The sequence below is a fragment of the Pseudophryne corroboree genome, chromosome 12 (assembly GCF_028390025.1).
Source record: "Pseudophryne corroboree isolate aPseCor3 chromosome 12, aPseCor3.hap2, whole genome shotgun sequence".
Lineage (NCBI taxonomy): Eukaryota > Metazoa > Chordata > Amphibia > Anura > Myobatrachidae > Pseudophryne > Pseudophryne corroboree.
In genome coordinates, this window is record NC_086455.1 from 99,543,357 (window position 1) to 99,570,427 (window position 27,071).

General features: G+C 39.9%; 1 long non-coding RNA gene across 1 annotated transcript; it reads right to left on the bottom strand.

Annotated features, from left to right (window-relative positions):
* Positions 1 to 7,877: 7,877 nt before the first annotated feature.
* On the bottom strand, positions 7,878 to 11,163 carry LOC134980832 (uncharacterized). Its single transcript, XR_010190475.1, has 2 exons — positions 10,848 to 11,163; positions 7,878 to 8,073 (listed from the first exon to the last, which is right to left on the bottom strand). It is a non-coding gene; the product is annotated as an uncharacterized LOC134980832 (long non-coding RNA).
* Between the last annotated feature and the right edge of the window lie 15,908 nt (positions 11,164 to 27,071).

Sequence of the window (27,071 nt, forward strand, 5' to 3'; positions counted from 1 at the left end):
TTAATATTTTTGGTGTGTACTGTATGTTGACATAGGTCGACATTGACATCGTATAAGTGTACCGAGTGCCATTGCATGGCTCGCGCTTCGGACACGGTGCTTCGCTATGCTCAGCACACTATTATATTCCCACTCCAGGTCGACTGGGATGGTTTAGTATAAACAAGTCAGTTTCAATGAAAAAATCATGAAAAACTCATGTCGACTTTTTGACCTGTTGACATTTCAAATATTGGTATTTTGTAGTGATGTGCACCGGAAATTTTTTGGGTTTTGGTTTTGTATTCGGTTCCGCAGCAGTGTTTTGGATTCGTACGCGTTTTGGCAAAACCTCCCTGAAACTTTTGAGGTTGTGCGGCCGATCCTGGCAGTGTGGTCCCACCGAGCAATCACTGCCAGGATCGGCCGCACAACCTCAAAAGTTTGGTACTGGATATACCTCCGGATAAGGCTTACAATAAGGGCTCATAGCACCAGAGCCGGGAGAGAACGAAAATCCGTGCCCACAATGAGGATGTGGTAAATCACCTGTTTTTAATTAGCGTGGCCATGCTTAAAAGCAATTGCACATTTTAAACTCTGCATAAAATATCTATATGTGCATGCATAAGTAATATCTGCTTACTATAAAAAAACCAGCACAGTAACTGTTCCAAGCTAATCTGCATATTTCCTCTTTGGTCGGCAAACTAACAATTAACCCTCTTTTCTGCTTGGCAAATTATAAAACTAACCAATAGACCAAGTATTAACTTGGCAGGAAAGGACTGTTTCCAAGCACGGAATATCTATATTGAAGGACTGGTTCTAATTAAGTTAGAAATACTCATGCCGCAATTAGTGTGATTAGGAGATATTGTGATTTATCAAAAGTGGTTTTATATCATGCTGGTTACATATGACGAACAAAGCTATATGTGAAGGTATAGGATACATTGAGTTAGTGAATAATTATATACTGTGTAAAATTGCTTTTTTAATTTTTGGTGTACTTGGTCCACAGGGAGATATTTTATGAGTATATACATATATTTTTTAGTGAGTAAAAATAGTTTACTAATAAATAAAAAAGATTTACTTTTAACTAATTCTGTCAGCGCTTTCTTAATCTTTTTTGTAGTACATTATTGCGCTGAAATGCTTTACTAATGTGACTATAGCAATTATTGTAGAAATACGACATCTGGTGGTGAAAATGAAGAATGCAGGTAATTAATCTTCCTGCAATTAAATGCCTATACTACTCTGGTGTAAATGTTATACCAAACTTCATATTGCTTTATATATTTCCTTTCAAAAATATCTATAAAGTAGCAACTATTTGCTTATTAGTAAATTAACAAAAAATATAACTGATAAAAAAAACATTTTGTCCACATGTATAAAATAAGATGCAACCCCAGTGTCTTGTACAGACCCTTGAGTGCTAACATGTCTAACAGAAAGATCCAGTTTGATTCCCTTTGGAATAAGATTTTGCCTTGATCACCTCCTCTCATAAGAGGAGGGATGTGGTCAATAATCTTATAATGAATTGATGTTGGTGAGTTTCCAGCCATGGCAAAATGATTTGCCACTGGCTGGTCACTCGATCCTGACTGAATCGATGCAGCATGGATTGATGTTCTGTGCATAGCCATCCTCTCCTTGAACTGGAACTGTGTTTTTCCTACATAATATTTGCTGCAAGGACAAATTAGTACATATATAACATACATATGGAGCCGCACTCATCCATTGCGGCACCATCACAGACGTGCACTCCCGGCGTGACTAGGCGGTCCGTCTAGCCCCACCAGGAGTGCACATAGACACTCTCCCGTTCTAGTGAATGGGGCGCGTCTCCATCACAGGCACACGTGCACCCGGACAGAGACGCTCTCAGCATTAGGCGCGCCTGGGCGGGCGCGCCCAGGCACAGACGGAGCCCCATCTAGCATGGCTCCATCTGTACTTGGTGGTACAAGTGAGGTAGTGGTTTACTTTGCCCACTGTTGGGATGTTTAATGCTATCACCAGTTAACAACATGTACCCACATGTGATACATCATACACACTTAAAACATCCTATTTTAGACGTAACTAAAAAAGCATTTTTTTTCTTTTTGTCAAATGTAGTAATGTCCGTGTGGATGAAGGGGTTTAGTATGAAATACCTATACTCAAACTCCTGACATTTAAAATACTGACAAGGTCAAAATACTGACATTTAAAATGTCGACAGGTCAAAAAGTCAACACAAGATTTTAATATTTTTGGTGTGTACTGTATGTTGACATAGGTCGACATTGACATCGTATAAGTGTACCGAGTGCCATTGCATGGCTCGCGCTTCGGACACGGTGCTTCGCTATGCTCAGCACACTATTATATTCCCACTCCAGGTCGACTGGGATGGTTTAGTATAAACAAGTCAGTTTCAATGAAAAAATCATGAAAAACTCATGTCGACTTTTTGACCTGTTGACATTTCAAATATTGGTATTTTGTAGTGATGTGCACCGGAAATTTTTGGGGTTTTGTGTTTTGGTTTTGTATTCGGTTCCGCAGCAGTGTTTTGGATTCGGACGCGTTTTGGCAAAACCTCCCTGAAACTTTTGAGGTTGTGCGGCCGATCCTGGCAGTGTGGTCCCACCGAGCAATCACTGCCAGGATCGGCCGCACAACCTCAAAAGTTTGGTACTGGATATACCTCCGGATAAGGCTTACAATAAGGGCTCATAGCACCAGAGCCGGGAGAGAACGAAAATCCGTGCCCACAATGAGGATGTGGTAAATCACCTGTTTTTAATTAGCATGGCCATGCTTAAAAGCAATTGCACATTTTAAACTCTGCATAAAATATCTATATGTGCATGCATAAGTAATATCTGCTTACTATAAAAAAACCAGCACAGGAACTGTTCCAAGCTAATCTGCATATTTCCTCTTTGGTCGGCAAACTAACAATTAACCCTCTTTTCTGCTTGGCAAATTATAAAACTAACCAATAGACCAAGTATTAACTTGGCAGGAAAGGACTGTTTCCAAGCACGGAATATCTATATTGAAGGACTGGTTCTAATTAAGTTAGAAATACTCATGCCGCAATTAGTGTGATTAGGAGATATTGTGATTTATCAAAAGTGGTTTTATATCATGCTGGTTACATATGACGAACAAAGCTATATGTGAAGGTATAGGATACATTGAGTTAGTGAATAATTATATACTGTGTAAAATTGCTTTTTTAATTTTTGGTGTACTTGGTCCACAGGGAGATATTTTATGAGTATATACATATATTTTTTAGTGAGTAAAAATAGTTTACTAATAAATAAAAAATATTTACTTTTAACTAATTCTGTCAGCGCTTTCTTAATCTTTTTTGTAGTATATTATTGCGCTGAAATGCTTTACTAATGTGACTATAGCAATTATTGTAGAAATACGACATCTGGTGGTGAAAATGAAGAATGCAGGTAATTAATCTTCCTGCAATTAAATGCCTATACTACTCTGGTGTAAATGTTATACCAAACTTCATATTGCTTTATATATTTCCTTTCAAAAATATCTATAAAGTAGCAACTATTTGCTTATTAGTAAATTAACAAAAAATATAACTGATAAAAAAAACATTTTGTCCACATGTATAAAATAAGATGCAACCCCAGTGTCTTGTTCAGACCCTTGAGTGCTAACATGTCTAACAGAAAGATCCAGTTTGATTCCCTTTGGAATAAGATTTTGCCTTGATCACCTCCTCTCATAAGAGGAGGGATGTGGTCAATAATCTTATAATGAATTGATGTTGGTGAGTTTCCAGCCATGGCAAAATGATTTGCCACTGGCTGGTCACTCGATCCTGACTGAATCGATGCAGCATGGATTGATGTTCTGTGCATAGCCATCCTCTCCTTGAACTGGAACTGTGTTTTTCCTACATAATATTTGCTGCAAGGACAAATTAGTACATATATAACATACATATGGAGCCGCACTCATCCATTGCGGCACCATCACAGACGTGCACTCCCGGCGTGACTAGGCGGTCCGTCTAGCCCCACCAGGAGTGCACATAGACACTCTCCCGTTCTAGTGAATGGGGCGCGTCTCCATCACAGGCACACGTGCACCCGGACAGAGACGCTCTCAGCATTAGGCGCGCCTGGGCGGGCGCGCCCAGGCACAGACGGAGCCCCATCTAGCATGGCTCCATCTGTACTTGGTGGTACAAGTGAGGTAGTGGTTTACTTTGCCCACTGTTGGGATGTTTAATGCTATCACCAGTTAACAACATGTACCCACATGTGATACATCATACACACTTAAAACATCCCATTTTAGACGTAACTAAAAAAGCATTTTTTTTCTTTTTGTCAAATGTAGTAATGTCCGTGTGGATGAAGGGGTTTAGTATGAAATACCTATACTCAAACTCCTGACATTTAAAATACTGACAAGGTCAAAATACTGACATTTAAAATGTCGACAGGTCAAAAAGTCAACACAAGATTTTAATATTTTTGGTGTGTACTGTATGTTGACATAGGTCGACATTGACATCGTATAAGTGTACCGAGTGCCATTGCATGGCTCGCGCTTCGGACACGGTGCTTCGCTATGCTCAGCACACTATTATATTCCCACTCCAGGTCGACTGGGATGGTTTAGTATAAACAAGTCAGTTTCAATGAAAAAATCATGAAAAACTCATGTCGACTTTTTGACCTGTTGACATTTCAAATATTGGTATTTTGTAGTGATGTGCACCGGAATTTTTTGGGGTTTTGTGTTTTGGTTTTGTATTCGGTTCCGCAGCAGTGTTTTGGTTTCGGACGCGTTTTGGCAAAACCTCCCTGAAACTTTTGAGGTTGTGCGGCCGATCCTGGCAGTGTGGTCCCACCGAGCAATCACTGCCAGGATCGGCCGCACAACCTCAAAAGTTTGGTACTGGATATACCTCCGGATAAGGCTTACAATAAGGGCTCATAGCACCAGAGCCGGGAGAGAACGAAAATCCGTGCCCACAATGAGGATGTGGTAAATCACCTGTTTTTAATTAGCATGGCCATGCTTAAAAGCAATTGCACATTTTAAACTCTGCATAAAATATCTATATGTTGTTGTGGAAAAAAAACATGAACAGTTGTAGCCAAATTCATTTTTATATTGATAATGGCAGAGCAAGATTACAATAAAGTGACAGTCAGCATGCACTTACAAGTAATTACAAGGGAGCTCCATCTGCCTCACGAACATGGCATAGATGGCCCCTAATATTGCATATTACAAAGAATTACTCCACCCAAGCTTGGACCAATCATAGCAGGCCTTGAGGCCCGTTCCTCCTTATCGAACACCATCTGGTCCTGGGTGGGCACATGACACAAATCAGCAAGACTAGGGTGACTTAGCAAGTTCTTGTCACGAACCTACATTCTTTGGCAGAAAAACATCTTACATAATAATGTCTGTTAAGTATTACATGATATTAAAAAGTCAGAATAGATTCTATACATTGCTTAAATTTCCTTAACAATTCTCACCCTTTTGATAATTTTATTATCACACATATATAAAAACATAAACTAAAAGGTAACAATGGCAGTACTACTAATGCTAAGAAGGTAGTGTGACTGTGACTGGGGATGATATAGCCACAGACGCACCTGGGCCTACCCTGACTCTGTTGCCACACCCCGCAGTCAATTGGTACCTGCAGGTCAAAGTCTTGTCCTTTAGCAGCCGCTTTTCCCGGGCGAATTAGGTCCACCCAGTACTCTGATGCCCCCAGGTTTTATTGCATGACAAAGTACCATTTGAGACAGGATGTTTAGCAAGAGGAAGAACTGACTAAGTACTGCCTCGCGGTTGCTATTCTGCTAAGCATTCACACACCTTTATTGAAGCATTCACACACCTATCTATCTAGCTGTAAGAATAATAACAGCAGCCGGAGGTGCACTAGGGCACAGAGACCACTCGGTGAATTCGCTGGAATCGGAATGACTGACTCGTCGAAATCACTTCTCGGGATAAACTCCCTCTGGGGTGGTGTCCAAACTGTCGAAGTACACCTGCGGGACCCTCTTTCAGAGATGATGTCTTCCACCCAACTCTTACAACAACTGAGGGGTCTCTCAGAAGAGATGGGCAGTTGGGCTGGGCCATCAGACGGTCATCTCTGTGGCTGTTATCATTCTTCCTATTAAGCGAGCGAATCCACATTTTTCCTGAAATGAGAAAAACAGCACATTAATCATTTCCAAGCGATCAAAAGAAATACAATCAATCCTATCACTACCACTATGGGTTTTATTAAATCCGATAATAGATTGTTAAACCATACACCAATTGTCCCCATCCAGGAGAAGGGATTCCATCCCTCCTTGGATATGTCTCTAGCTTGTTTCTGTAATTCCTTTACTTTATTCATGTGCTCTTCTATGGGGTCATGTGAGTCCTCAATCCAGGTACAACATTCCTTCCATATAACAGCACACGTTCCTCCCTCCATAGCTAACAAATAAATGAGAGCCATCCTATTTTGTAGGGTCACCTTCCTAATTTGAGCCATTTCTTCATTGATAGCATGGATGGCACTTGTGGTCTCATTAATTATCCCATCCATAATATTTGCATATTTATTTAACTTATTTGCTAATTCAATTCCTCAGCCTGTCCAGGCAGGGAACCACATCCAGGCTTTATCTGCTGCAGTAAATAATTCTCTCTTGTATCTAGTCTCTCTAGGGCTTGTTTCTATCATATTGGTAAAAGAGATGTTCTCACGCTGTCTTATGGCTGGCACAACTCTTCCTATAGTGCAGTTCCCCCATGCTCCCATAGGAAGCCATGAGTATGCCCTATTTCCACAAATATAGTATAGGCCTTGCTTCAGCACCCTAGGGATTATCTTACCATGGTTTCCCAACCAGCTCTGAAACCATACCATATTATTGTGCACTTGGGTCTTACAATCCCAATCATCCTCATCCGTCTGGTTAGGAGAGGCACACCTAGGGGCACAAAGAGCTTTCATATTTGCACACCAACATTGATTGTTACAGTTACCGTTCACCTTGTCACATAACTTTTCATTGTATTCCATGTTAAACACTAAGGCAGCATTTTTACAATTTGTTTCTCCAACATATACCTTAGGTAAGTTGACTAGGTGACCTTTTAGTTCAGCCACGTGGTTAATAAACATAGGCCCTATGCACATAGTGGGCGGAGAGATTATACCAGCAATTTCTAAATATATTCCTAGGTCTGAAAGAGCATTGTGAGCAGTGTGATTTATGTCTATTTCAACATTATAGCTATAATCTGTGAGGTAAAGATCGTTCATTGAGATAGGGATACCAATCAAAGGGATTCCTTTATGGTTAGCAGGAACATAAGAACAGATCCAACAGTCAGTGGCGTTCAGCTCCTTAGCGGTCTGCTGATGTAGAAGCCATATAGAGTTCTTTTGCTGTTCTCCTTTCACCTGCACACACTGATATAAAGCACAAACAAGCAGGCAGAAAAACAAGCGTATCTTAACAGTCCATTCAGTTCTCTTCTCCCCGGGGGCCCCATGCTTTTGGGACCAGTTTGCATCATTGACCTGAAAGTTAATTTTCTTACAGTGAAAAGCGTACTTTCCTCTCCACCTTGACGGAGGTCACTGTGGTCAATAGCACCTGGTATGGGCCATCAAATCGGGGTTCCAGATGTGTCTTGTGGATCTGGTAAAGAAGAAAACACTTTGCCATGCAAATTAGTCAGTGGCTTATGAAGCTGAACAACGTAGTCAGTAAGAGAAGCGTACTGTCCATGCAATTTGAGTGGCAGCCTGCCAAACAGTATCTCAAATGCTGAAAGTCCATGTAATCCCTTTGGGGTATACCTCATTGCAAAAGGATCTACTGGTAAAGCTTGTACCCATGTAAGTTTTGTTTGCTCACAGATCTTAGACATTTTTAATACGCTATTTGCTCTCTCAACCGTTTCATGTAGGCCATACCTGCACACAAATTCAGATATCAATTTCTTTGCTGTTACTGCAGCCGTTACCTTGGCAACAGGCCACGCCTCTATCTACAAGGAGAACATAACCATTCTGTTGTAAAGTATTTCAAACACTGTGCAAACCAAAATTTAGCAATCATATCAATCATTCCCCCTTTGGAAACATATGAAGGGAGATGTGCACTCAATCGACCATCCTCATGTTTCCAAACAATATTTATTTATTTGCAACCTGCCTTCCCCCATATACCAAGTGTTTGGGGACCTGCCTGAATTGACATACTTTCTCTCTTGAGAACACGGGCTGCTCCACTGTCCACCAGATACTCCACTGAGTAAAAAGGCATTTCAGAGAGGGTCAAGTGGACAAAAGCATAACCCCCCTACTCTCCGAGTGTTAGGAAACGAGTACAATGTTACAAATTGAGACCCTGGAACTCTGTGGAATGTGTGACAACTGGGGAGTTCCAGTACTCATGAGTGGAGCTAGAGTCAGTATGAATGGCCGCAGCAAGACCTTTTCTAACCCAAACTCCATTACTCCTCCCAGTGGTCGGATGGTGCCTGAGGTGCTAGTCTTCTGCCCAAGGCAGCCGCGTTTGAATGGACGAATTAGGTTCGCCCAAACTCCGATGTCCTCCCGTCTTACAAGGTTACAAGGCACCACCTGAGACTGCGAGTGAGGGGAAAACTAGCTACAGCTAAGGTGACTATAACATGAGAACTAAACAAACAAGTTATGTGCGGCGCTGCCGCCAGTACAAAAACACAAAACTAAGGCTAGTGGGGAGACCCACAAAATATGACACTGTAGTTACCAGGCTAGTAAACAAAAGTATAACACTCTAAATAAGTACATAAGAAATCCTGGCATGCAAACAGAAATATAACCTAAAATACATGAACCGAATGCAGCTAGTGGGAAGACCCACAAAATATGTCACTGTAGTTACCAGACTAGTAAACAAAAGTATAGCACTCTAAAGTACATAAGAAATCCTGACATGCAAACAGAAATATAACATAAAATATATGAACCGAATGCAAACAGGAATGAACCACTGCTGTGGCTCATAACATCAAGATGACTGGTAACACTGGAAGCCCTACCTGTCAGGCGCTATCCTGCCCCCCTTTTTGGAGCTGGACAATTTCTTGCAATGTGGCCCTGTTTCACACAATTGTAGCACTTCACATTTCTGGACTCCCAATTGTTCCTCCCCCTAAACTTACCCCTCTGGGGGTTGCTGGTGTGTCAACTACCATCACCCTCTGGACCATTTTCTCCTGTACCTCCTGTATATTTCTCTGTCTTGAGCTGGCTAAACTCACTTGTACCAGGCATGAACTGCTCTCTAACAAGTTAGGCTGAGGCTTGAGGCAAGCGATATTCCTCAGCCCTTTCATCTCTCTCACCTTGGGTTATTTTGGGAGTGATGACAAGCTCACCTTCCACTCCACACAAAACCCTTCCTCCCCCTCTTTCTCATCTGACTGTACCTCCCCTCCTTGCTGATTTGCCCCTCCTGTTCTTGTTTCTGATGTAAAAAAAATACTTTGGGCTTTTTGCTGTCTTTTATAAGATTCTACCATCCACCTACTCCAAGCTGCCTATTCATTTGGCTCAGTGAATTTTGTTTTATTTTTTGTAGAGGGTTGCCCAGCGGGATAATTCAAAGGTTCCCTCTTTTGGGATCCCACAATCCATCCCCCTAGTCAGTCTGCCCCACTTAGGTAAATGCCGGCTGACCCATTTGCCATATTTCTTACTCATCTCCTCCTGTGGGGTACGAGGAGTCTCAGGACGTCCATTACTCTGATTTGGTGATCAGCCAAATCCACGTTTGCTGTGACTGTTTCCCATAGCCCGGCTATGGTGGAGGGGACTCTTGCACCCCTCTCTCAGTATTTCACAGCACTATATTCTATGGCTTTTGGCTGTTAGGGGAAGTCCCACACAGCGAATCCCCGCTTTTTGGTCCCTCTAAATTTTCCAACAGAGCCAAATGAAAATCAGCAAGGCGAAGATGCCAAACAATATTTGCCCTCTAATGTCCTCTAGGTTAAACCATGCAAGTAAGGGATTATCTAAGTAAGAAGTATGATTTTTCATGAGACACAGAGAGACGCCAGTCTGCAGCTTCAGGACACGCCCTTCAGTGTAGCGAGAAGCAGACTCAAACCAGTGTACACAGAGCTGTCAGATAGCAGGCCAGGAGGTAATCAGAGATTATATCGCTCCTGTTCTGTGGGGAGAGCCACAATCGGTTGCCCACAGACCGGTATTGACAAGCAAGGGTAGACCAGCAGAGAAACTACTCTTCACCAACACTTATCCTTATATTTGTCCTTCCACTATGCAGACAATGTTAATGACAGTTTACGTGACAGACTGAGAAGATAGGAAACATTCGTGTCTGAGGACGATAGGGTCCTCTTACTTTTTATTCCACTGCCCCCAGCATGTTTGGGGCAGCACAATCATTCAGCCAATGTGCCAGCATCTGCATACACTCACACATGCATATCCAAACAGATATTACAACATAAAACAACTGTTCAGGTTCTTGGGATCTGTACTCACGATAGTGGGACGGAGGGTCTTAGGAGCGGAGGAGGGGAGAGCAGACAGAGACACAAATGTTCTCACCTTTTTTGAATGGCGCCAATCTGGTCTCCAGTCCTCCGTTCCTGTCCTGATTCCGTTCCAATCGTTTTCAGATCCCGGGTTTCGGCACCAAATTGTTGTGGAAAAAAAACATGAACAGTTGTAGCCAAATTCATTTTTATATTGATAATGGCAGAGCAAGATTACAATAAAGTGACAGTCAGCATGCACTTACAAGTAATTACAAGGGAGCTCCATCTGCCTCACGAACATGGCATAGATGGCCCCTAATATTGCATATTACAAAGAATTACTCCACCCAAGCTTGGACCAATCATAGCAGGCCTTGAGGCCCGTTCCTCCTTATCGAACACCATCTGGTCCTGGGTGGGCACATGACACAAATCAGCAAGACTAGGGTGACTTAGCAAGTTCTTGTCACGAACCTACATTCTTTGGCAGAAAAACATCTTACATAATAATGTCTGTTAAGTATTACATGATATTAAAAAGTCAGAATAGATTCTATACATTGCTTAAATTTCCTTAACAATTCGCATGCATAAGTAATATCTGCTTACTATAAAAAACCAGCACAGGAACTGTTCCAAGCTAATCTGCATATTTCCTCTTTGGTCGGCAAACTAACAATTAACCCTCTTTTCTGCTTGGCAAATTATAAAACTAACCAATAGACCAAGTATTAACTTGGCAGGAAAGGACTGTTTCCAAGCACGGAATATCTATATTGAAGGACTGGTTCTAATTAAGTTAGAAATACTCATGCCGCAATTAGTGTGATTAGGAGATATTGTGATTTATCAAAAGTGGTTTTATATCATGCTGGTTACATATGACGAACAAAGCTATATGTGAAGGTATAGGATACATTGAGTTAGTGAATAATTATATACTGTGTAAAATTGCTTTTTTAATTTTTGGTGTACTTGGTCCACAGGGAGATATTTTATGAGTATATACATATATTTTTTAGTGAGTAAAAATAGTTTACTAATAAATAAAAAAGATTTACTTTTAACTAATTCTGTCAGCGCTTTCTTAATCTTTTTTGTAGTACATTATTGCGCTGAAATGCTTTACTAATGTGACTATAGCAATTATTGTAGAAATACGACATCTGGTGGTGAAAATGAAGAATGCAGGTAATTAATCTTCCTGCAATTAAATGCCCATACTACTCTGGTGTAAATGTTATACCAAACTTCATATTGCTTTATATATTTCCTTTCAAAAATATCTATAAAGTAGCAACTATTTGCTTATTAGTAAATTAACAAAAAATATAACTGATAAAAAAAACATTTTGTCCACATGTATAAAATAAGATGCAACCCCAGTGTCTTGTTCAGACGCTTGAGTGCTAACATGTCTAACAGAAAGATCCAGTTTGATTCCCTTTGGAATAAGATTTTGCCTTGATCACCTCCTCTCATAAGAGGAGGGATGTGGTCAATAATCTTATAATGAATTGATGTTGGTGAGTTTCCAGCCATGGCAAAATGATTTGCCACTGGCTGGTCACTCGATCCTGACTGAATCGATGCAGCATGGATTGATGTTCTGTGCATAGCCATCCTCTCCTTGAACTGGAACTGTGTTTTTCCTACATAATATTTGCTGCAAGGACAAATTAGTACATATATAACATACATATGGAGCCGCACTCATCCATTGCGGCACCATCACAGACGTGCACTCCCGGCGTGACTAGGCGGTCCTTCTAGCCCCACCAGGAGTGCACATAGACACTCTCCCGTTCTAGTGAATGGGGCGCGTCTCCATCACAGGCACACGTGCACCCGGACAGAGACGCTCTCAGCATTAGGCGCGCCTGGGCGGGCGCGCCCAGGCACAGACGGAGCCCCATCTAGCATGGCTCCATCTGTACTTGGTGGTACAAGTGAGGTAGTGGTTTACTTTGCCCACTGTTGGGATGTTTAATGCTATCACCAGTTAACAACATGTACCCACATGTGATACATCATACACACTTAAAACATCCCATTTTAGACGTAACTAAAAAAGCATTTTTTTTCTTTTTGTCAAATGTAGTAATGTCCGTGTGGATGAAGGGGTTTAGTATGAAATACCTATACTCAAACTCCTGACATTTAAAATACTGACAAGGTCAAAATACTGACATTTAAAATGTCGACAGGTCAAAAAGTCAACACAAGATTTTAATATTTTTGGTGTGTACTGTATGTTGACATAGGTCGACATTGACATCGTATAAGTGTACCGAGTGCCATTGCATGGCTCGCGCTTCGGACACGGTGCTTCGCTATGCTCAGCACACTATTATATTCCCACTCCAGGTCGACTGGGATGGTTTAGTATAAACAAGTCAGTTTCAATGAAAAAATCATGAAAAACTCATGTCGACTTTTTGACCTGTTGACATTTCAAATATTGGTATTTTGTAGTGATGTGCACCGGAAATTTTTGGGGTTTTGTGTTTTGGTTTTGTATTCGGTTCCGCAGCAGTGTTTTGGTTTCGGACGCGTTTTGGCAAAACCTCCCTGAAACTTTTGAGGTTGTGCGGCCGATCCTGGCAGTGTGGTCCCACCGAGCAATCACTGCCAGGATCGGCCGCACAACCTCAAAAGTTTGGTACTGGATATACCTCCGGATAAGGCTTACAATAAGGGCTCATAGCACCAGAGCCGGGAGAGAACGAAAATCCGTGCCCACAATGAGGATGTGGTAAATCACCTGTTTTTAATTAGCATGGCCATGCTTAAAAGCAATTGCACATTTTAAACTCTGCATAAAATATCTATATGTGCATGCATAAGTAATATCTGCTTACTATAAAAAACCAGCACAGGAACTGTTCCAAGCTAATCTGCATATTTCCTCTTTGGTCGGCAAACTAACAATTAACCCTCTTTTCTGCTTGGCAAATTATAAAACTAACCAATAGACCAAGTATTAACTTGGCAGGAAAGGACTGTTTCCAAGCACGGAATATCTATATTGAAGGACTGGTTCTAATTAAGTTAGAAATACTCATGCCGCAATTAGTGTGATTAGGAGATATTGTGATTTATCAAAAGTGGTTTTATATCATGCTGGTTACATATGACGAACAAAGCTATATGTGAAGGTATAGGATACATTGAGTTAGTGAATAATTATATACTGTGTAAAATTGCTTTTTTAATTTTTGGTGTACTTGGTCCACAGGGAGATATTTTATGAGTATATACATATATTTTTTAGTGAGTAAAAATAGTTTACTAATAAATAAAAAAGATTTACTTTTAACTAATTCTGTCAGTGCTTTCTTAATCTTTTTTGTAGTACATTATTGCGCTGAAATGCTTTACTAATGTGACTATAGCAATTATTGTAGAAATACGACATCTGGTGGTGAAAATGAAGAATGCAGGTAATTAATCTTCCTGCAATTAAATGCCCATACTACTCTGGTGTAAATGTTATACCAAACTTCATATTGCTTTATATATTTCCTTTCAAAAATATCTATAAAGTAGCAACTATTTGCTTATTAGTAAATTAACAAAAAATATAACTGATAAAAAAAACATTTTGTCCACATGTATAAAATAAGATGCAACCCCAGTGTCTTGTTCAGACGCTTGAGTGCTAACATGTCTAACAGAAAGATCCAGTTTGATTCCCTTTGGAATAAGATTTTGCCTTGATCACCTCCTCTCATAAGAGGAGGGATGTGGTCAATAATCTTATAATGAATTGATGTTGGTGAGTTTCCAGCCATGGCAAAATGATTTGCCACTGGCTGGTCACTCGATCCTGACTGAATCGATGCAGCATGGATTGATGTTCTGTGCATAGCCATCCTCTCCTTGAACTGGAACTGTGTTTTTCCTACATAATATTTGCTGCAAGGACAAATTAGTACATATATAACATACATATGGAGCCGCACTCATCCATTGCGGCACCATCACAGACGTGCACTCCCGGCGTGACTAGGCGGTCCTTCTAGCCCCACCAGGAGTGCACATAGACACTCTCCCGTTCTAGTGAATGGGGCGCGTCTCCATCACAGGCACACGTGCACCCGGACAGAGACGCTCTCAGCATTAGGCGCGCCTGGGCGGGCGCGCCCAGGCACAGACGGAGCCCCATCTAGCATGGCTCCATCTGTACTTGGTGGTACAAGTGAGGTAGTGGTTTACTTTGCCCACTGTTGGGATGTTTAATGCTATCACCAGTTAACAACATGTACCCACATGTGATACATCATACACACTTAAAACATCCCATTTTAGACGTAACTAAAAAAGCATTTTTTTTCTTTTTGTCAAATGTAGTAATGTCCGTGTGGATGAAGGGGTTTAGTATGAAATACCTATACTCAAACTCCTGACATTTAAAATACTGACAAGGTCAAAATACTGACATTTAAAATGTCGACAGGTCAAAAAGTCAACACAAGATTTTAATATTTTTGGTGTGTACTGTATGTTGACATAGGTCGACATTGACATCGTATAAGTGTACCGAGTGCCATTGCATGGCTCGCGCTTCGGACACGGTGCTTCGCTATGCTCAGCACACTATTATATTCCCACTCCAGGTCGACTGGGATGGTTTAGTATAAACAAGTCAGTTTCAATGAAAAAATCATGAAAAACTCATGTCGACTTTTTGACCTGTTGACATTTCAAATATTGGTATTTTGTAGTGATGTGCACCGGAAATTTTTGGGGTTTTGTGTTTTGGTTTTGTATTCGGTTCCGCAGCAGTGTTTTGGATTCGGACGCCTTTTGGCAAAACCTCCCTGAAACTTTTGAGTTTGTGCGGCCGATCCTGGCAGTGTGGTCCCACCGAGCAATCACTGCCAGGATCGGCCGCACAACCTCAAAAGTTTGGTACTGGATATACCTCCGGATAAGGCTTACAATAAGGGCTCATAGCACCAGAGCCGGGAGAGAACGAAAATCCGTGCCCACAATGAGGATGTGGTAAATCACCTGTTTTTAATTAGCATGGCCATGCTTAAAAGCAATTGCACATTTTAAACTCTGCATAAAATATCTATATGTGCATGCATAAGTAATATCTGCTTACTATAAAAAACCAGCACAGGAACTGTTCCAAGCTAATCTGCATATTTCCTCTTTGGTCGGCAAACTAACAATTAACCCTCTTTTCTGCTTGGCAAATTATAAAACTAACCAATAGACCAAGTATTAACTTGGCAGGAAAGGACTGTTTCCAAGCACGGAATATCTATATTGAAGGACTGGTTCTAATTAAGTTAGAAATACTCATGCCGCAATTAGTGTGATTAGGAGATATTGTGATTTATCAAAAGTGGTTTTATATCATGCTGGTTACATATGACGAACAAAGCTATATGTGAAGGTATAGGATACATTGAGTTAGTGAATAATTATATACTGTGTAAAATTGCTTTTTTAATTTTTGGTGTACTTGGTCCACAGGGAGATATTTTATGAGTATATACATATATTTTTTAGTGAGTAAAAATAGTTTACTAATAAATAAAAAAGATTTACTTTTAACTAATTCTGTCAGCGCTTTCTTAATCTTTTTTGTAGTACATTATTGCGCTGAAATGCTTTACTAATGTGACTATAGCAATTATTGTAGAAATACGACATCTGGTGGTGAAAATGAAGAATGCAGGTAATTAATCTTCCTGCAATTAAATGCCTATACTACTCTGGTGTAAATGTTATACCAAACTTCATATTGCTTTATATATTTCCTTTCAAAAATATCTATAAAGTAGCAACTATTTGCTTATTAGTAAATTAACAAAAAATATAACTGATAAAAAAAACATTTTGTCCACATGTATAAAATAAGATGCAACCCCAGTGTCTTGTTCAGACCCTTGAGTGCTAACATGTCTAACAGAAAGATCCAGTTTGATTCCCTTTGGAATAAGATTTTGCCTTGATCACCTCCTCTCATAAGAGGAGGGATGTGGTCAATAATCTTATAATGAATTGATGTTGGTGAGTTTCCAGCCATGGCAAAATGATTTGCCACTGGCTGGTCACTCGATCCTGACTGAATCGATGCAGCATGGATTGATGTTCTGTGCATAGCCATCCTCTCCTTGAACTGGAACTGTGTTTTTCCTACATAATATTTGCTGCAAGGACAAATTAGTACATATATTACATACATATGGAGCCGCACTCATCCATTGCGGCACCATCGCAGACGTGCACTCCCGGCGTGACTAGGCGGTCCGTCTAGCCCCACCAGGAGTGCACATAGACACTCTCCCGTTCTAGTGAATGGGGCGCGTCTCCATCACAGGCACACGTGCACCTGGACAGAGACGCTCTCAACATTAGGCGCGCCTGGGCGGGCGCGCCCAGGCACAGACGGAGCCCCATCTAGCATGGCTTCATCTGTACTTGGTGGTACAAGTGAGGTAGTGGTTTACTTTGCCCACTGTTGGGATGTTTAATACTATCACCAGTTAACAACATGTACCCACATGTGATACATCATACACACTTAAAACATCCCATCTTAGACGTAACTAAAAAAGCTTTTTTTTTTCTTTTTGTCAAATGTAGTAATGTCCGTGTGGATGAAGGGGTTAGTATGAAATACCTATACTCAAACTCCTGACATTTAAAATACTGATAAGGTCAAAATACTGACATTTAAAATGTCGACAGGTCAAAAAGTCAACACAAGATTTTAATATTTTTGGTATGTACTGTATGTTGACATAGGTCGACATTGACATCGTATAAGTGTACCGAGTGCCATTGCATGGCTCGCGCTTCGGACACGGTGCTTCGCTATGCTCAGCACACTATTATATTCCCACTCCAGGTCGACTGGGATGGTTTAGTATAAACAAGTCAGTTTCTATGAAAAAATCATGAAAAACTCATGTCGACTTTTTGACCTGTTGACATTTCAAATATTGGTATTTTGTAGTGATGTGCACCGGAAATTTTTTGGGTTTTGTGTTTTGGTTCTGTATTCGGTTCCGCAGCAGTGTTTTGGATTCGGACGCGTTTTGGCAAAACCTCCCTGAAACTTTTGAGGTTGTGCGGCCGATCCTGGCAGTGTGGTCCCACCGAGCAATCACTGCCAGGATCGGCCGCACAACCTCAAAAGTTTGGTACTGGATATACCTCCGGATAAGGCTTACAATAAGGGCTCATAGCACCAGAGCCGGGAGAGAACGAAAATCCGTGCCCACAATGAGGATGTGGTAAATCACCTGTTTTTAATTAGCATGGCCATGCTTAAAAGCAATTGCACATTTTAAACTCTGCATAAAATATCTATATGTGCATGCATAAGTAATATCTGCTTACTATAAAAAAAACCAGCACAGGAACTGTTCCAAGCTAATCTGCATATTTCCTCTTTGGTCGGCAAACTAACAATTAACCCTCTTTTCTGCTTGGCAAATTATAAAACTAACCAATAGACCAAGTATTAACTTGGCAGGAAAGGACTGTTTCCAAGCACGGAATATCTATATTGAAGGACTGGTTCTAATTAAGTTAGAAATACTCATGCCGCAATTAGTGTGATTAGGAGATATTGTGATTTATCAAAAGTGGTTTTATATCATGCTGGTTACATATGACGAACAAAGCTATATGTGAAGGTATAGGATACATTGAGTTAGTGAATAATTATATACTGTGTAAAATTGCTTTTTTAATTTTTGGTGTACTTGGTCCACAGGGAGATATTTTATGAGTATATACATATATTTTTTAGTGAGTAAAAATAGTTTACTAATAAATAAAAAATATTTACTTTTAACTAATTCTGTCAGCGCTTTCTTAATCTTTTTTGTAGTATATTATTGCGCTGAAATGCTTTACTAATGTGACTATAGCAATTATTGTAGAAATACGACATCTGGTGGTGAAAATGAAGAATGCAGGTAATTAATCTTCCTGCAATTAAATGCCTATACTACTCTGGTGTAAATGTTATACCAAACTTCATATTGCTTTATATATTTCCTTTCAAAAATATCTATAAAGTAGCAACTATTTGCTTATTAGTAAATTAACAAAAAATCTAACTGATAAAAAAAACATTTTGTCCACATGTATAAAATAAGATGCAACCCCAGTGTCTTGTTCAGACCCTTGAGTGCTAACATGTCTAACAGAAAGATCCAGTTTGATTCCCTTTGGAATAAGATTTTGCCTTGATCACCTCCTCTCATAAGAGGAGGGATGTGGTCAATAATCTTATAATGAATTGATGTTGGTGAGTTTCCAGCCATGGCAAAATGATTTGCCACTGGCTGGTCACTCGATCCTGACTGAATCGATGCAGCATGGATTGATGTTCTGTGCATAGCCATCCTCTCCTTGAACTGGAACTGTGTTTTTCCTACATAATATTTGCTGCAAGGACAAATTAGTACATATATAACATACATATGGAGCCGCACTCATCCATTGCGGCACCATCACAGACGTGCACTCCCGGCGTGACTAGGCGGTCAGTCTAGCCCCACCAGGAGTGCACATAGACACTCTCCCGTTCTAGTGAATGGGGCGCGTCTCCATCACAGGCACACGTGCACCCGGACAGAGACGCTCTCAGCATTAGGCGCGCCTGGGCGGGCGCGCCCAGGCACAGACGGAGCCCCATCTAGCATGGCTCCATCTGTACTTGGTGGTACAAGTGAGGTAGTGGTTTACTTTGCCCACTGTTGGGATGTTTAATGCTATCACCAGTTAACAACATGTACCCACATGTGATACATCATACACACTTAAAACATCCCATTTTAGACGTAACTAAAAAAGCATTTTTTTTCTTTTTGTCAAATGTAGTAATGTCCGTGTGGATGAAGGGGTTTAGTATGAAATACCTATACTCAAACTCCTGACATTTAAAATACTGACAAGGTCAAAATACTGACATTTAAAATGTCGACAGGTCAAAAAGTCAACACAAGATTTTAATATTTTTGGTGTGTACTGTATGTTGACATAGGTCGACATTGACATCGTATAAGTGTACCGAGTGCCATTGCATGGCTCGCGCTTCGGACACGGTGCTTCGCTATGCTCAGCACACTATTATATTCCCACTCCAGGTCGACTGGGATGGTTTAGTATAAACAAGTCAGTTTCAATGAAAAAATCATGAAAAACTCATGTCGACTTTTTGACCTGTTGACATTTCAAATATTGGTATTTTGTAGTGATGTGCACCGGAATTTTTTGGGGTTTTGTGTTTTGGTTTTGTATTCGGTTCCGCAGCAGTGTTTTGGTTTCGGACGCGTTTTGGCAAAACCTCCCTGAAACTTTTGAGGTTGTGCGGCCGATCCTGGCAGTGTGGTCCCACCGAGCAATCACTGCCAGGATCGGCCGCACAACCTCAAAAGTTTGGTACTGGATATACCTCCGGATAAGGCTTACAATAAGGGCTCATAGCACCAGAGCCGGGAGAGAACGAAAATCCGTGCCCACAATGAGGATGTGGTAAATCACCTGTTTTTAATTAGCATGGCCATGCTTAAAAGCAATTGCACATTTTAAACTCTGCATAAAATATCTATATGTGCATGCATAAGTAATATCTGCTTACTATAAAAAACCAGCACAGGAACTGTTCCAAGCTAATCTGCATATTTCCTCTTTGGTCGGCAAACTAACAATTAACCCTCTTTTCTGCTTGGCAAATTATAAAACTAACCAATAGACCAAGTATTAACTTGGCAGGAAAGGACTGTTTCCAAGCACGGAATATCTATATTGAAGGACTGGTTCTAATTAAGTTAGAAATACTCATGCCGCAATTAGTGTGATTAGGAGATATTGTGATTTATCAAAAGTGGTTTTATATCATGCTGGTTACATATGACGAACAAAGCTATATGTGAAGGTATAGGATACATTGAGTTAGTGAATAATTATATACTGTGTAAAATTGCTTTTTTAATTTTTGGTGTACTTGGTCCACAGGGAGATATTTTATGAGTATATACATATATTTTTTAGTGAGTAAAAATAGTTTACTAATAAATAAAAAAGATTTACTTTTAACTAATTCTGTCAGCGCTTTCTTAATCTTTTTTGTAGTACATTATTGCGCTGAAATGCTTTACTAATGTGACTATAGCAATTATTGTAGAAATACGACATCTGGTGGTGAAAATGAAGAATGCAGGTAATTAATCTTCCTGCAATTAAATGCCCATACTACTCTGGTGTAAATGTTATACCAAACTTCATATTGCTTTATATATTTCCTTTCAAAAATATCTATAAAGTAGCAACTATTTGCTTATTAGTAAATTAACAAAAAATATAACTGATAAAAAAAACATTTTGTCCACATGTATAAAATAAGATGCAACCCCAGTGTCTTGTTCAGACGCTTGAGTGCTAACATGTCTAACAGAAAGATCCAGTTTGATTCCCTTTGGAATAAGATTTTGCCTTGATCACCTCCTCTCATAAGAGGAGGGATGTGGTCAATAATCTTATAATGAATTGATGTTGGTGAGTTTCCAGCCATGGCAAAATGATTTGCCACTGGCTGGTCACTCGATCCTGACTGAATCGATGCAGCATGGATTGATGTTCTGTGCATAGCCATCCTCTCCTTGAACTGGAACTGTGTTTTTCCTACATAATATTTGCTGCAAGGACAAATTAGTACATATATAACATACATATGGAGCCGCACTCATCCATTGCGGCACCATCACAGACGTGCACTCCCGGCGTGACTAGGCGGTCCTTCTAGCCCCACCAGGAGTGCACATAGACACTCTCCCGTTCTAGTGAATGGGGCGCGTCTCCATCACAGGCACACGTGCACCCGGACAGAGACGCTCTCAGCATTAGGCGCGCCTGGGCGGGCGCGCCCAGGCACAGACGGAGCCCCATCTAGCATGGCTCCATCTGTACTTGGTGGTACAAGTGAGGTAGTGGTTTACTTTGCCCACTGTTGGGATGTTTAATGCTATCACCAGTTAACAACATGTACCCACATGTGATACATCATACACACTTAAAACATCCCATTTTAGACGTAACTAAAAAAGCATTTTTTTTCTTTTTGTCAAATGTAGTAATGTCCGTGTGGATGAAGGGGTTTAGTATGAAATACCTATACTCAAACTCCTGACATTTAAAATACTGACAAGGTCAAAATACTGACATTTAAAATGTCGACAGGTCAAAAAGTCAACACAAGATTTTAATATTTTTGGTGTGTACTGTATGTTGACATAGGTCGACATTGACATCGTATAAGTGTACCGAGTGCCATTGCATGGCTCGCGCTTCGGACACGGTGCTTTGCTATGCTCAGCACACTATTATATTCCCACTCCAGGTCGACTGGGATGGTTTAGTATAAACAAGTCAGTTTCAATGAAAAAATCATGAAAAACTCATGTCGACTTTTTGACCTGTTGACATTTCAAATATTGGTATTTTGTAGTGATGTGCACCGGAAATTTTTGGGGTTTTGTGTTTTGGTTTTGTATTCGGTTCCGCAGCAGTGTTTTGGATTCGGACGCCTTTTGGCAAAACCTCCCTGAAACTTTTGAGGTTGTGCGGCCGATCCTGGCAGTGTGGTCCCACCGAGCAATCACTGCCAGGATCGGCCGCACAACCTCAAAAGTTTGGTACTGGATATACCTCCGGATAAGGCTTACAATAAGGGCTCATAGCACCAGAGCCGGGAGAGAACGAAAATCCGTGCCCACAATGAGGATGTGGTAAATCACCTGTTTTTACTTAGCATGGCCATGCTTAAAAGCAATTGCACATTTTAAACTCTGCATAAAATATCTATATGTGCATGCATAAGTAATATCTGCTTACTATAAAAAACCAGCACAGGAACTGTTCCAAGCTAATCTGCATATTTCCTCTTTGGTCGGCAAACTAACAATTAACCCTCTTTTCTGCTTGGCAAATTATAAAACTAACCAATAGACCAAGTATTAACTTGGCAGGAAAGGACTGTTTCCAAGCATGGAATATCTATATTGAAGGACTGGTTCTAATTAAGTTAGAAATACTCATGCCGCAATTAGTGTGATTAGGAGATATTGTGATTTATCAAAAGTGGTTTTATATCATGCTGGTTACATATGACGAACAAAGCTATATGTGAAGGTATAGGATACATTGAGTTAGTGAATAATTATATACTGTGTAAAATTGCTTTTTTAATTTTTGGTGTACTTGGTCCACAGGGAGATATTTTATGAGTATATACATATATTTTTTAGTGAGTAAAAATAGTTTACTAATAAATAAAAAAGATTTACTTTTAACTAATTCTGTCAGCGCTTTCTTAATCTTTTTTGTAGTACATTATTGGGCTGAAATGCTTTACTAATGTGACTATAGCAATTATTGTAGAAATACGACATCTGGTGGTGAAAATGAAGAATGCAGGTAATTAATCTTCCTGCTATTAAATGCCTATACTACTCTGGTGTAAATGTTATACCAAACTTCATATTGCTTAATATATTTCCTTTCAAAAATATCTATAAAGTAGCAACTATTTGCTTATTAGTAAATTAACAAAAAATATAACTGATAAAAAAAACATTTTGTCCACATGTATAAAATAAGATGCAACCCCAGTGTCTTGTTCAGACCCTTGAGTGCTAACATGTCTAACAGAAAGATCCAGTTTGATTCCCTTTGGAATAAGATTTTACCTTGATCACCTCCTCTCATAAGAGGAGGGATGTGGTCAATAATCTTATAATGAATTGATGTTGGTGAGTTTCCAGCCATGGCAAAATGATTTGCCACTGGCTGGTCACTCGATCCTGACTGAATCGATGCAGCATGGATTGATGTTCTGTGCATAGCCATCCTCTCCTTGAACTGGAACTGTGTTTTTCCTATATAATAAAAGCTGCAAGGACAAATTAGTACATATATAACATACATATGGAGCCGCACTCATTCATTGCGGCACCATCGCAGACGTGCACTCCCGGCGTGACTAGGCGGTCCGTCTAGCCCCACCAGGAGTGCACATAGACACTCTCCCGTTCTAGTGAATGGGGCGCGTCTCCATCACAGGCACACGTGCACCTGGACAGAGACGCTCTCAACATTAGGCGCGCCTGGGCGGGCGCGCCCAGGCACAGACGGAGCCCCATCTAGCATGGCTTCATCTGTACTTGGTGGTACAAGTGAGGTAGTGGTTTACTTTGCCCACTGTTGGGATGTTTAATGCTATCACCAGTTAACAACATGTACCCACATGTGATACATCATACACACTTAAAACATCCTATCTTAGACGTAACTAAAAAAAGTAGTTTTTTTCTTTTTGTCAAATGTAGTAATGTCCATGTGGATGAAGGGGTTTAGTATGAAATACCTATACTCAAACTCCTGACATTTAAAATACTGACAAGGTCAAAATACTGACATTTAAAATGTCGACAGGTCAAAAAGTCAACACAAGATTTTAATATTTTTGGTGTGTACTGTATGTTGACATAGGTCGACATTGACATCGTATAAGTGTACCGAGTGCCATTGCATGGCTCGCGCTTCGGACACGGTGCTTCGCTATGCTCAGCACACTATTATATTCCCACTCCAGGTCGACTGGGATGGTTTAGTATAAACAAGTCCGTTTCAATGAAAAAATCATGAAAAACTCATGTCGACTTTTTGACCTGTTGACATTTCAAATATTGGTATTTTGTAGTGATGTGCACCGGAAATTTTTTGTGTTTTGGTTTTGTATTTGGTTCCGCAGCAGTGTTTTGGATTCGGACGCGTTTTGGCAAAACCTCCCTGAAAATTTTTTGTTGGATTCGGGTGTGTTTTGGATTCGGTTGTTTTTTTACAAAAAACCCTCAAAAACAGCTTAAATCATAGAAGTTGGGGGTCATTTTGATCCCATAGTATTATTAACCTCAATAACCATAATTTACACTCATTTCCAGTCTATTCTGAACACCTCACACCTAACAATATTATTTTAGGTCCTAAAATTTGCATCGAGGTCGCTGGATGACTAAGCTAAGCGACCCAACTTGGCGACACAAACACCTGGCCCATCTAGGAGTGGCACTGCAGTGTCAGACAGGATGGCAGATTAAAAAAATAGTCCCCAAACAGCACATGATGCAAAGAAAAAAAGAGGCGCAATGAGGTAGCTGTGTGACTAAGCTAAGAGACCCAACTGGCCGACACAAACACCTGGCCCATCTAGGAGTGGCACTGCAGTGTCAGACAGGATGGCAGATTAAAAAATAGTCCCCATACAGGGGTAAGCTCGCCTGTGCTGCATATTATTATAATAGCTCCAAATAAAAGGGTTATTATTATCCAAATTAATTTTACAGGCTTGGCTGTGCCACCAATATTGTGCGTGTATTACATCTGGGCAAATTCCAGCACGTCCCATGTTGTTTGTGCCGCACACTTGTGTCGCTTATCTTAGTCATACAGCTACCTCATTGCACCTCTTTTTCTTCTTTGCATGATGTGCTGTTTGGGGCCTAGTTTTTTTAATTGCCATCCTGTCTGCAACTGCAGTGCCACTCCTAGATGGGCCAGGTGTTTGTGTCGCACACTTGTGTCGCTTAGCTTAGTCATCCAGTCACCTTGGTGCAATCTTTTGGCCTGAAAACAATATTGTGAGGAGTTCAGAATAGACTGGAAATGAGTGGAAATTAATGTTATTGAGGTTAATAATACCATAGGATCAAAATTACCCCCAAATTATGTGATTTTAGCTGTTTTTATGGGGGGGGTTTTCCAAACATCATCCAGATCCAAAATAAAAACCAAAACATGAAAGGGTGGTTTTGGCAAAAACAATCTAGATCCAAAACACAAGCTTGGAACCAGAACCAAAACAAAAACACAAATCACGAAAAGTACCCGCCGCACATCTCTATAAAAAATATACATAGTGTAAAACAGTTTAACAATTAAAAACACAGCAACATAAGTAAATGCCCGTTTAGAAAGAGAAAAACAGATAACTGAGCTACTGCATACGGCAAGTGTAAACCAATGCGTTTCATCATGGAGGACTTCTGTCCTGTCCATCTGACTTCCTCAGGGGTAAAGTTGTTTCCACTTGGCACGGGTCCCTTTTTTTATCTTGCACACATGGGTGTTGTTTGAGTGATTCTACACAAGGAGGCGCTTATATATATATGTATATATATATATATTTGTATATATATATATATATTTATATAACAATAGAGGGATAGGCGCCCTTGGGTCGTATTAATACCCAGTATTTTCACCGGACTCTATAAAGACTTCCCAACTTTGTCTGTAAGCATATTGATTTAAAAAATCATGGTACCATGTTCCATATAAAAATTTATTAAAACATATAAGCACAATTTATTAGTACAATGGTGATGAAGTATCCTTATTTGATGATTAACACCAATCAATTATACAGAAGTCATGCAGAATTATCTTTACAGACTCCTCTTCCTTATTGAACATGCGGAGAGTGGTATTACAGAAATAAAACAACCCAACGCGTTTCGTCTTATTCCAAGACTTCATCAGGGGTACATCTATGAGTATAAAACATTTCATCAGAACCAATCATTGGAATTACATTAATCACATAAAATTCAAAAAATAAAATAAATATAAAAGAACATGTCCATGATCGTAAACAAGACGGAGCTGAACAGAGCTAATATACATTAGGATCAAATATTACATCCAAAAAACTTATTTGAATTATAAATTCATACTGACAAATTACAGTAAAGAAAAAACACAACAAAGAGAGAAAAAGAAGAAGAAGAAGAAGAAAAGACCATCCGCGCATATCATCATTTATTGCATATGACATACCTCCAAAACTTGGTAAATACTGGTAGTGAGTCAGTGCATGTAAGCGTTCAGGATACTTAAAGCCACCCTATATACCACTAGGGTATATAGATGAATATTAAGTTGGGCCTAATTTGAAAGGATATCAATTTTAGTAACTTTCTTTCTTCAACAACATGATCTATAACATATGACAAAGCTAATAAAAATTTGTATATAGTGCCAATAAGTTAAGGACACATACCTTGTGGATCAAATGTTTGGACCAATAGCTCGAATACTCAGGTATGAAAGAAGTTCAAGTGTGTGCCAGACCGGATGAAATTATTTATATTGACCAATTAAAATAGACCACTTCAAAGAGTCACTTCTCTCATTAACCTCTATACCATTCTATATTAAAGTTCCCAGATGTGGCTGCCCTCAGTGGAGATATCCCTTAACACTGAAGGGCACTCCCGTAGGGCTTGTCCTCTAACATATAAATAACATTCTAAATAGCATTAATCTTTATAGTCCACCCCAAAATTTCTAGGGCTTCACAAATTTGACTTCATTGTGTTAGTGCAAAAACCAATCATAATAATACCTATTGATGTATTACACAATGATTTAATTAACACTTACTTATATGA